This window comes from Trachypithecus francoisi, unplaced genomic scaffold (genome assembly GCF_009764315.1).
Source record: "Trachypithecus francoisi isolate TF-2019V2 unplaced genomic scaffold, Tfra_2.0 Lachesis_group1, whole genome shotgun sequence".
Classification (NCBI taxonomy): domain Eukaryota; kingdom Metazoa; phylum Chordata; class Mammalia; order Primates; family Cercopithecidae; genus Trachypithecus; species Trachypithecus francoisi.
The window spans coordinates 171,935,504-171,947,219 of record NW_022681454.1 but is presented as its reverse complement, the minus strand read 5'-3'; the positions used below and the strand labels follow the sequence as shown (position 1 = coordinate 171,947,219).

The window sequence follows — 11,716 nt, the reverse complement described above, 5'->3', positions numbered from 1 at the left end:
CACACAAGAAAAAGGGAAGAGGAGATGGGTCTACAAGTCAGGCAGTATGAACTGACAGATGCCACCTCAGCCAGGACCCAAGGCGGTCCTGGAACCATGCACACTGAGGGATGACTGTAGACTAAAGAGTTAGACAAAAGAAAGAAGGATAATGGCTTATTTTTGTTTGAGGTGATAAACTATGTGATTTCTCAGATTCAACAAGCTCAATATAACCTTAGCAAGAAAAGCACTCCATATCAACCCCTAAATAAAACTCATCATTATAAAACACAATGGAACAAATTAAAAGTTAAGGAAGTGTAATTGCACTAACAAACTTCTTAATAAGGCAAGCTGAGGAAATTCTGGAATAAAATGTCTCTTAACATAGAATTCTATGAACATATCTAAACTAAAATTCAAGTGAATGACTAAAAAAGGAAAAGAGAAAGATAATTTGCCACTCACAGAACCTCATCACAGAACAACCAGTTAAAATAAACTTCAGAAATAAGAAATTGAAGCCAAAAAAAAAAAAAAAATAGCTTGAATTCAAGAGGCCAAGAGATAGTTGTGAGTAAAGAAACTGATACAGCTAATGACTGTACAAACACCATCGTATTAATAGTGACTCATTTAAAGGGCATAAAAACATGGAGATATAAAATACTATAGAACAGCCACAGGCAGGAAATGGGGATGAAATTATAGATGTTCACATTTATTAAAGCCTTTGCAGTTTTTTAAGGAGGATAGAAATATTATCAGCAATAGATTTTGGTATTAAGTTAATTACCATTTAGGAGCACGACATTGAATGAGATAACAGTGTAGAGTCTGTGTTTTAAGCGTTTGTCATTGTAAGCAGCACGGTTTCCTGTTTGCAAAATCAGTGATGCAGAGAGTTGCTATTTGATTGACTCACGGCCTCCCCGCAGGAAGTTGTGAGTGAGGCAGGAACTGTTCCTCTTCATTCTCTCTCTTCCAAAACATTCTCTTTTTTCCATTCTCTCTCTTCCAGTCCATGGGACAGGTTCTGAGAGGAGTATTGGATGGACGTACTGCCAGTTAGAGAACACTGCTGTATCAGAGGAAACCAGCCTGGGATATTCTCATGAAAGCCTGCCATGACTGAGGGCACTTCTAGATAAAGAGGAACTAGAAACATTTCTGGATAAATAGAGCTATGTTTTTTTATCCTTATCTCTCATGCCCTGATTTGAGGGAGTCAGAAGATGGAGAAGAAGGAGGACGTTGAGGAAGGTCCATTGACTAATAAATCCCAATCCCATTGTTGGTTCCTAAGACCGGTGAGTAAAGAATGATAGGATTTTATGTGAGATCAAAGTTTTTAATTTCTAGTGGCTGTATTTTTAACTTTTGAAAGTGAATAGTCACTCTCCAAGAGATCTAAATGAAATTTATAAGAAAATTGTGGGTTCTGCCCAAGATGACATCTAAATTGAAGAAGGTACACAGTGAGTTTAAAGGATCAATGAGAGAAACTTTTATTATTCATTTGCACAAGAAGACACATTCAGTATCTGGATTATCCAGTATATGGAATACTTTGAGTTGAAATGATTAAAGGGTAATCTTTAATAGTGTAAATTAAACAAAATAATATTTAGCAAATTAAGCAAGTTGCTAAAGGATACATGCACAATATAATTAATATAAAAGCTTACACACAAAATGTTATATGTGTATGTATATATATATAATTAAGTAATTCTTGGTAATGTTCAAAAATATATTACTATGTGTACTAAAAATTCAACTTTAAAATTTTATTTATATTGTCTCTTTTGTGTCGTTGTATTTAGTAGTAGTGTTTATTATTAGTAGTGTTATGAAGAACGCTAATATTCACAAAAAACAAGTAATAGTAATTTAATATATGTGGCTTCACAGTACAAAGAATATTAAAATTCTTGGTAGTGATTTAAGTATAGTTCTGCCTAATGATATTAGAAAACTTCTTAATTCTTCCTACATCATGAGATGGGCTTTGTAGTCTAATGCATTTTTAATAATAGAACAGTGCATTCATCTATGGCCCATTCCTTTATGCATAAAAGAAGATGGCAATTGTTATATGCCATTAATTTAAGTATTTATCAATGGAGTGCATGTAATTTTCCTAAAGTATTACTTATTTACCCTTAACATTGTTAAAATCAGTGTTATATATTTATAATCTTATTATCCAGTGGAACTTGTTGATAATAAAACTAATAAAACCCACTCATACAAATCACATAAGATCCAAAAAGGCAGGTTAAGATGTTGCATTTTTTGATATCAATCATCAGGCTTGATATCTTTCTAAGTTGTAATATATTCTGGAAATAAAATTATCGAAGTTTTTAGATGACAACTTCTTTTACTTCCACATTGTGGAAATTGATTTCTATTCTTATAACTTTAAAATAAGCTGACATTATTGAGGTAGGTTAGATGGAGCAGTGTCTTTCATATAGTAATGGTGAAATAGAATCATAAATGTTTAAAATCTGAAAGGATTAAAATATAATACAATTAGTTTATGCATAGCTGAATTAATCCTAGAAGAAAAATCTATAACATTATCAAAGAAAATGAACAAGTGTTTTCCTCATAAATAACAGTTCTTAGTTCTTGCATTGCTGATGTATCTTAGTTCTTGCATTGGTGACGTATCTGGAAGCCAAATTTAAATATGTAATTTTATATTGGGGCTGGGCAATGAGCTTTAGCCGAGGTCAAGCTTCCCTGAAAATTAAAATACATGAAATTCTTACGTTCATAAATTTCAGGATTTATTTACTCCTGACAATATGCCACCTCTTAGTTCAAAAGAAAAAAAATACATATACATTTAAGAGCTAAGGAGTAAAGTTCAATAAAGTACTTAACTTTATATGGCTCTTTAAAATGCAAGATTTTTATGACTTAAGTGCAAGCTAGTAAAAAAATCATAAATTAATTTTTCTTTACCATAGACTCAGAGCTGTATATGAGAGTTGAAAGTAGCCATAAAATGTTCTGTTGGTTTCATACTTTCCAAGGTGCTAAAGAGAAAAAAATATATTGGTATGAATGTATGAATTCAACTGTGGGCTTCAGCTGATTCATTGGGCAGGAAACAGAACATAAGTACATTCAGATAATATCTAGGACAAGCAATAAATCTTTTGAAAAAAATATCCAGGAAACTAGTCACTTTTTAATTTTTATTCAAAGTATTAATTTGATCGATGTTTTCACTGAATTGGCACATCGTCTCTATTTGTACTGACGGAAATACTACATTACGGAAGATTCTACGTGCAGATTTTGGTAAGGGGTAGGCTGATAGGAAGAATATGTAAGAATATGTGACAAAGCACAGCTTTACCTACAAGGAAATAGTCCTAAGAAATATGAATAATGTTATCCTTATGGATCAGGTGTTTGCTGTAATTGGTCTAATGTATTAGTTCGGCATTAATTCTACTCACACAATTTGGTCCTATGTAGAATTTCAGAAGCACAATTTCCTCCTCCTGCTCTCCTATCTTACATTTCTCTGTCATTGTCTTAAACCTAATACTTTTTTCTGAAAAACTAAATGTGAAATTACTGATTTACAGAAAAAAAAATCCATATAATTTTGAGTCCAAATGCCCTAAAATTCACATATTTTCAATGCTCCAGGTTTACTTCTAGAAAATTTGAGTAAGGATAGAGTCATGGAGACAGCCAAGGTTTTGTTTCAAAGTTGTTGTTGTTTTTTTTTTTTTTCCTGTAAAGTATTATCAGCAACCAAAATAATTATTTAAACAAATTGTAGTATATTCAGAAAATGGGTTTCAATTGGATACTTTGCAGCCTTTAAAAATGTTATAGAACAGTGTCTACTAACATGGAAATATATTAATGATACTTTATAAACTGATAATAATTAAACTTATATAAACAAGGATGGCTTTCAATAGGTGAATGGATAAAGAAATATCAATACAATGGTGTACTACTCAGAAATAAAAGGAATAAGCCATTAATTCATACCATGACAAATATAAATCTTAAATAAACTTTGCTAAATGAAAGAAGCCAGAACCAAAGGTTATGTATTATTTGAGTCCTTTTAAACATCAGTTGGAAAAAGGCAAGGCAGAACAAAAGGCTTGAAAAGTGCTTGTGTGAGGATGCGGATGCTTCTCTCCAGGTTGTCCTCCCTTTTGGTTGGTAAAGAAGGCTCCTAGTCACTAGTTCTAAGAGGATCAGGACTCATGAAGAAGACCTTTATCCTTTTTTTCAGTTGGTTCCAAACTCTACTTAGTCTAGTCCTCGTTTGAACCCCAACTTGCCCATAGATGTACAACTGTGAAAGGAATGCTCCTAGTAACATAAAATTGGGATTTGTGGTTGATGAATCCAACATTATTACTGTTAAGGAACATGATTGTGGCAGTACTGAAATAAAATTTGTCCACATAAAAATATGGTTAAATATTAAAATAATGTATAAAAAATGATAATATCTTTGTGGAAAATGTAATACACATTGATGTTTTACCTGTAATATACAAAGAGTGCATATATGTGAAAAATAATTGTTAAATTATTTAAAATAGGCAAAGAACATAAACATTATATAAGGAGTACACATCTGTCTATAGAGAAAGATATTTCATTAGTACAAATAATACAAATATTATAAATATGTACAAATGTATACAAGAATTTCTATAAATACATATTTTTACATAATTAACACATGTAGATGTGCAAAATATATTTTTTACAGCAACAAATATCTATACAGTATATCCAAATAAGATTAATAGATACTACATCTATTTATCTATTAAATAGTAAAAAGTACATATATATGTTTAAAAATGATTACCTATAATACAAATTTAAATTAAATAGGCAGGTTTAAAATACCACAAATATATATACACCCATATATTTACACTTACTATATAAGTATATATATTTTTAATTACATATATTTTTAAATGTCACTATTTTTAAGTGACACCCGTACACACACTAGAAAACTACAAAAAATCAGATCTGAATATAAGAAATTTTTAGTCACTGGTTATCAAACTTCATGTCATAGGCTCTTAAAAATTATAGAGGATGTCAAAAGCTTTTATTTATGTCAAACCCAACTACTTATATTTGTTATATTATGAAGTTAAGTGGAGCTTTTTGAAGCGCAAGAATACACAGACACACTTTCAGCGATCTGTCAGATCAATGGCACACATTTAGCCTCTGCAACAGAATGCACAGGAAAGAATGAGAGTGAAAGAGTCAAATACAGTTTTAATATTATGATGAAAGTAGTTTTGACCTGACTGCCTGAAAGGATCTTTGGGACTCCCAGGTGCTCTTGCACTATACTTTGTGTCCAAATGTATGGCTTAGGCAGTCATTAGTAGTATTAATTTATTATTCATATATTAATTTTACTTTAACCATAATTGACATTTTAAATCATATATACCTTATTTTGAAATCAGAAAAATTGAACTTATTAAAATTAAAAAGTCACTAGAAAAACAGACCTATTGTACAAAGATTCGTCTTACCTTTCTCACGTCTGCTTACATGATTTTTCTCTTATGTCTCTGTTCTTTCTCCTTCCCTTTGCCCTTGCTTTCTCCCTTCTGCTCTTTGACTCCAAACTCATCTTTTCTTCTTAGTTTATGAAATAAAAACCAAACTATATTACTATCAATATATTTTTACAGAGTGGCCAAATGCTATCTCCAGAAGCTCATAATTTAATGATAACTAACAAGTCCTGGGATTGTCTTGCATGGAACTCCCACATACGTGACATAGATTTGGATTTTTTTTTTTTTCATATAGTCTCCTGACTGGCCATAGTCTTATCTTTCCTAATAAGTCCTCAATCCTTAAGGCCCAGCCCAAGCCTTCCACAATGAAGGAGAATCCTCTAAGTTTTCCAGCACACAAAGCTTTGCCACTTTTTCATGTCACTGTGAGATCTTCATTCAATGCATTTGTTTTACTCTTCTCTTCCAAGCTATATTTAAAGGAATTAAAAACAGCAAATCAGTATTATAGTTGATTATATTCCTCTGAGTATCATTTACCTTTCTCAATATTTACTTGGTATTTACTAAAGTAAAGTCGGCTTATCAATTGCTTTTGTATCTAGAAATGAACAATTGTCAACACATGGATAAATTATACTGTTAGGCATTCACACCGACTGGTAGGAAATAGAAACTTCTAATGTCGTTAAAATGAAAATGACAAAATGTCCTGCATACAGTTTTTACTGGGATGTAAAGTGCAAGTTGGTGTTAATGTAGCTGCAATATCAAAGGTCACAGAATAAAGATTTCACTAAGGAGTGTATTGATAAATTACAATGTATAAGAAGGTATATGGAGAATTTAGAATTTGAGTATAGAAATGTTTTCAGCATTTACTTTCTCTTCTTTGTCAAGCGCAGAAGTCCTTCTTATAGCTTTAAAGCAAAATATTGTAGTTTTTGCTAATAACAGTGGTAGCTTCATCCACAGATATTTTTTCAGAACTATATAGCTCCAGAGAATAAACAGACCAACCTTGCTGTAAGAGTCAGAATTCATTCTCATGAATTCTTATGTAAACAATGCTGAATGTTGTCATTTTCTTATAAAAACCATATGTTTTAATAACAATTTTTTGAATTATTGGGAACTGCTGAAATGTAAAGAATAAAGAATAAGAATCATATAAAATTTTAATGAATATTAACTACAGTCAACATTTTATTGCCTTCATTTTATTTATAGATTTCTGTATATAACTAGAGAAAAAAGAAAAAGAAAAAGAGAGAGTTGCAGATATCATCTGAATATTTTTATACAATGTCTGGAACATAACATGACGCGTTTACACAATTTTGACAAGAAAAATTACATAATTGTTTTGTGATAATTTGATTTCCTCTTTAATTCTACTTGAATATTTCCTATGTGTTACTGGTTCACTAGTAATTTTTCTCTTGTAAATATTTTAGTCCTTGATTGTGCTGTTTTTATTTTTCAATGAAGGCATTTGAAGGAATTTTTATTGAATAGTGTGGATTATACTTTGAACCAGCACAAAGTTGTCATGAATTTGAATTGACAAACAGGCTTACAGTGTACAACAGGCTTCAATCTGATACTGTGTCTACTTAGCTTTACGGACAGAGAGCATTGTCCTGTCATCAGAAGGCCCAGCCGCTGCCCAAGGGTGCATCTTCCTGTGTCTCCTGACACACACACAGTGTACGGAGATGGCTCAAGAGCAAGAAGACATTTGCATCCATGGCCTTGGCTTCCTGCCAGTCTTTTATACCACCCTATTCATGCACGTCAATGGCTTGTATGACAGCTCACTGCTACCACAGGCCAAGCGTTCGCTAACAGGAAACAAGAGACACACGTCAACCCTCATTTATTTTAATACAGAACTGTCAAAGGAAACAGAAACTCTATATCCTTTATGCAAAACTGGGTCAGATCAGACCTGATGTTAACCCTCACTCTTACGTGTAATTGGGAAATCTTTTACAGGTTTATAAATTATATTTAACTCTGTTTAGGGTACTTCGATATGTAAATCTTTATGTAATATGTATTTTCATTTCTATCAGTTATTGTTACTAGAATATTCAAGACTGATAATAATAATTGCTAACTTAACAAAATTGATTATTCCCTCTCTATGGACCAGGAAGTGTTCTAAATATTTACATGCATTATTTCACACACACCAATATACACACACATCATTAAAATGTAAGACGTATGAAGTAGATAATTTAGTCTATTTTATTTTCTTTTGTACTTTAGAGCATTGTCTATTTGTAGTTTACAGTACAATTAAAATAATTATGAAATAACTGAAATTTAAAGCATAAAGATAGGATGTATAACATTAAGAAAAGTGAATCTTTAAATAAAATATAAAAGTGGATAAAACACAGTCAAGTCATGCATGAATATATATGTGTGTGCATATATACATTTATCTGTATTTGTGTGTATCTTGCTCCTAGCTGTATCTATCTATCTACCTATCTATCTATCTATCTATCTATCTATCTCTCTATCTAATCTCATCTTTATCTATACCCTAAGCCCTTCAACACTCTCTTCTTAGGCAACCATTTTAATATGCATTGCATGCATTTTCATGTGAATTTTATAACTTCTGTATTTCTGTTTTGTGTACCTCCATGTTAAATTTTTGTACACTTTATCATGTTGAATAAATGTATCTTTTTTCTACTCCATTCACTATGCACAATGTGCTATGGACTCCAAAATTTACATAGTAACATCTAAACTGGTGTTTTCTGCTTGCTGTTTGACATTCTGTTTTTAAACCTACTCTCTCTATGATAAACATCTGGGTTGGCACCGATTCATTCTATGTCTGCAAGTATTTCCCTGGGATATAAACACAGAATCAGTGACTCAAAAGATGTGCCTATACTTAACGTGACTAAGTGGTGCCAAATACATTCATATTTGTAAGTGAGATTTTGCTAGTGTATATGTCTGTATGTGGGTAAAAGTAGAAATGTGTATGTATGTGTGTGTCCCTTGCAAATTTCAAAATCACTTGCTTGATGAAGTTTTATCCTTTATTGAAGAGATCCCCAACCATTCTGGCTCCAGGGACCAGTTTCCTGGAAGATAATTTTTCTATAGTCGGGAGTGGAGGGGTCGGAGGAATAGTTTTGGGATGAAACTGTTCCACCTCAGATTCTCATAAGGAGTGCACAACCGAGATCCCTCACATCTGCAGTTCAAAATAGGGTTCATGCTCCTAGGAGAATCTAAGGCCACCGCTGATCTGATAGGAGGTGGAACTTAGGTGATAATGCTCCCTCACCCACCAGCTCACCTTCTGCTGTGCAGCCTGGTTCCTAACTTTGGGGTGGTGTCCCTGCTTTATTGTATTCTGGATTAGCTAATATAACACGTGAAAGAAATCTCAGGTAAAACTACCTCGCCTAATTCAAGTATATAATTGAGTATTTTATTTTTGCAAAAATTTCTGAGATTCTGAAATATTGTAATTTATAATAATATTGCTTCCTTAACTTAAAAAAGTTATACTATATCTATAATTAACTGTTTCTTCATTTATATTCCATGTTTGAATTTTTACATTTTAATGAATTAAAATTTTCTTTATTCTTAAACATTATTTTCCTTTATATGTATTATTTCTAATGCTTACTATTTTTTAAATTTCTAATGCCATTTTAATAAATTTGTTTCAACTTGCTCTTTTTTGTTTAATATTGTTAATTAACCACTTTAGATGTAGTTCAGCTCATTTATTTTTATAATTCCTGTTAAAGGGGCCATTATTTTATGTAAAAGAGTATTATTTATCAAATATATGCATAAGATAAAACATTCAATATATATTATTTCATATTTATAAGTGCCTGATTGGTTTTATTATTATATTAATTCTTCTGTCAGAAAAATGTTAAATTACTCATAATAATTATATGCAGGTGTACCCAGAGGAGTCTTGGTTTATTACTGTTTTTTCAGTTATGATTCTTAATAATGTTACTTTCAAATTCAAAATAACAACCTAGACTACAAATTATGTGGCCATTCTAATAAAAACAATGCATATCAATCTGCTATTTTAAATATTTATTTCATATATAATGATGCTGTGAAACAATAGGATAAAAATAGCTACACTTCATTTGAGAACTATGTACAATGTACTCTTTCCAATATTTTCCATGTATGAAATAATTTAATGCTCAAAGCAATGCTCTGAGAGGTTATTAGCCTCAATATATGAATAACTAAAATGAGACATAAAGAATTTAGTAAATTGCCTTAAAATAAAAAGATAATAAGTAGCATGGTTTCTGCTGTCATGATTTATTTTATAATCATTAGGTAGTTAATTTTATCTCCATCTAAGAGATTTTGATTCTTCATGGATTTGCTTGGGTCATTTAACTTAATACTTAAAAATGCATTTTTTTTTCAGTGACACATTGGACTAAGAGGGGCCAAGTCCTCATTCCCTGATAGTGACATCAAATTAACAAACAGAAACTGGCTAAAATAATTCTTGTAAGAATTCTAGGAAAACAAAAAACTTCACCAACCAAAGGAATGCTTATTCAAGAAAAATGCCAAATTCAAAATAGTATCAAATTTTGTTGTGTTTTAGTTGCCCTTGCCCCACCCATTTCTGCGCAAAATGGTTTTGAGCTGGAGGAGGTGGCACTCCAGTTCCTAGTTCCGTCCCTCGAACCAAAGAGAGCAAAACAGCCATGTCCTGCAATGTTCTCACCTGTCTGGGGGCTCCCTGGAGGACTAGTCTCTATATTCACTAACTTGGATCTCAGGTTGGGATCCAAGGTTTGGAAAAGCAGCAGGGAGACCAATTCCTACAGATACTTGGAGAAAGACTTTACAGGTAGAGACATACAACAGACCACCTAAGACTCCAAGGAGAAGCTGGGGCAAGATCCCTTTGGAAATTACAACATGGAAAATCATCCATGTATAAGGAGACATTTTAAAAAGTCACACTCAGACCCAGGCAAGACATATACTCAGAAAAAAACTGGAGAAGAACTTATGCCTTTGCCTTAATGCTGGGTTAATTCCAAGGTAAAGAACATATCTAGCCTATTGTAAAAGAACTGCTCCAGCACAGACCTGGTCTGCAAGACTGAGAGAGTTGGCTGTTTCTTCCACCCACCTTCTCCACCAAAATCACAAGGCATATAAAGAAGCAGAACAACATGGCTGATTCAAAGAAAGAAAATAAAGTGACAGAAATCGTCTCTAAAACTACATGTATTACCTACTAGACAAAGGCTTTAAAACAACTCTCTTCAATGTGCTCAAAGAGCTTAACAAGAAATATGGACTTGGAACTATAAGAAATCAGCAAAAAATATTAACAAAATGAGATTATCAACAAAAAGATAGAAATAGTAAGGAATTAACCAAACAGAAATTCTGGAAATAAAAACTACAATATCTGAATTGAAAAATTCCATGAAGGGTGTCAACAGCAGATTTGAGCAGGCAGAAGAAATAATCAGCAAACCTGAAAAAAGGATCTTTAAAATTATCAAGTCTGTGGAGAAAAAAGAAAAAAGTGAAAAGCCTAAGGGACCTATGGGACAGTATTCAACAAACAAAAATATACATTACAGAGTCTCAGAAGGAGAATACACAGAGAAATACATGGCTTATTTTAAGAAGTAACAGTAAGAAATTTTCAAATATGAGGAAAAACAAGAAACGCAAACCCAAGAAACTAAATCTATTTCCAGTAAAAAAAATCCCACAGAAACCCACACAGAGACACAGTCTAATCAAACTGTTGAAAGTCAAAAGAAAATATAGAATTTTTAAAGAAGCAAGATAAAAATGAGTCATCATGTGCAAGAAATCCTCAATAAGATTAGAAGTGTATTACTTAGATGAATATTGCATAATTTCACTCAATATGAGGTACCCAAAATAATCAACTCATACAGACAGAAAATAGAACAGAGGTTACAGAATCTCAGAAGGCAGGGTCATGGAGAATTAGAATTGAAAGTGTCAAGAGTTTTAGTGTGGGATGACGAAAAAGTTCTGGAGATTGATGGCGGTGATGCCTACACAACAATGTGAATATAATTAATGCCACCAAATTGTGCACATAAAATGGTCCAAATGGTACATTTAAT

At 32.1% G+C, this 11,716-nt stretch overlaps 1 long non-coding RNA gene across 1 annotated transcript; it reads left to right on the top strand.

Moving 5' to 3' along the window:
* Positions 1–742: 742 nt before the first annotated feature.
* LOC117086166 lies at positions 743–11,430 on the top strand. The gene is made up of 2 exons (XR_004438224.1): positions 743–1,292; positions 10,009–11,430. It is a non-coding gene; the product is annotated as an uncharacterized LOC117086166 (long non-coding RNA).
* The last annotated feature ends 286 nt before the right edge of the window (positions 11,431–11,716 follow it).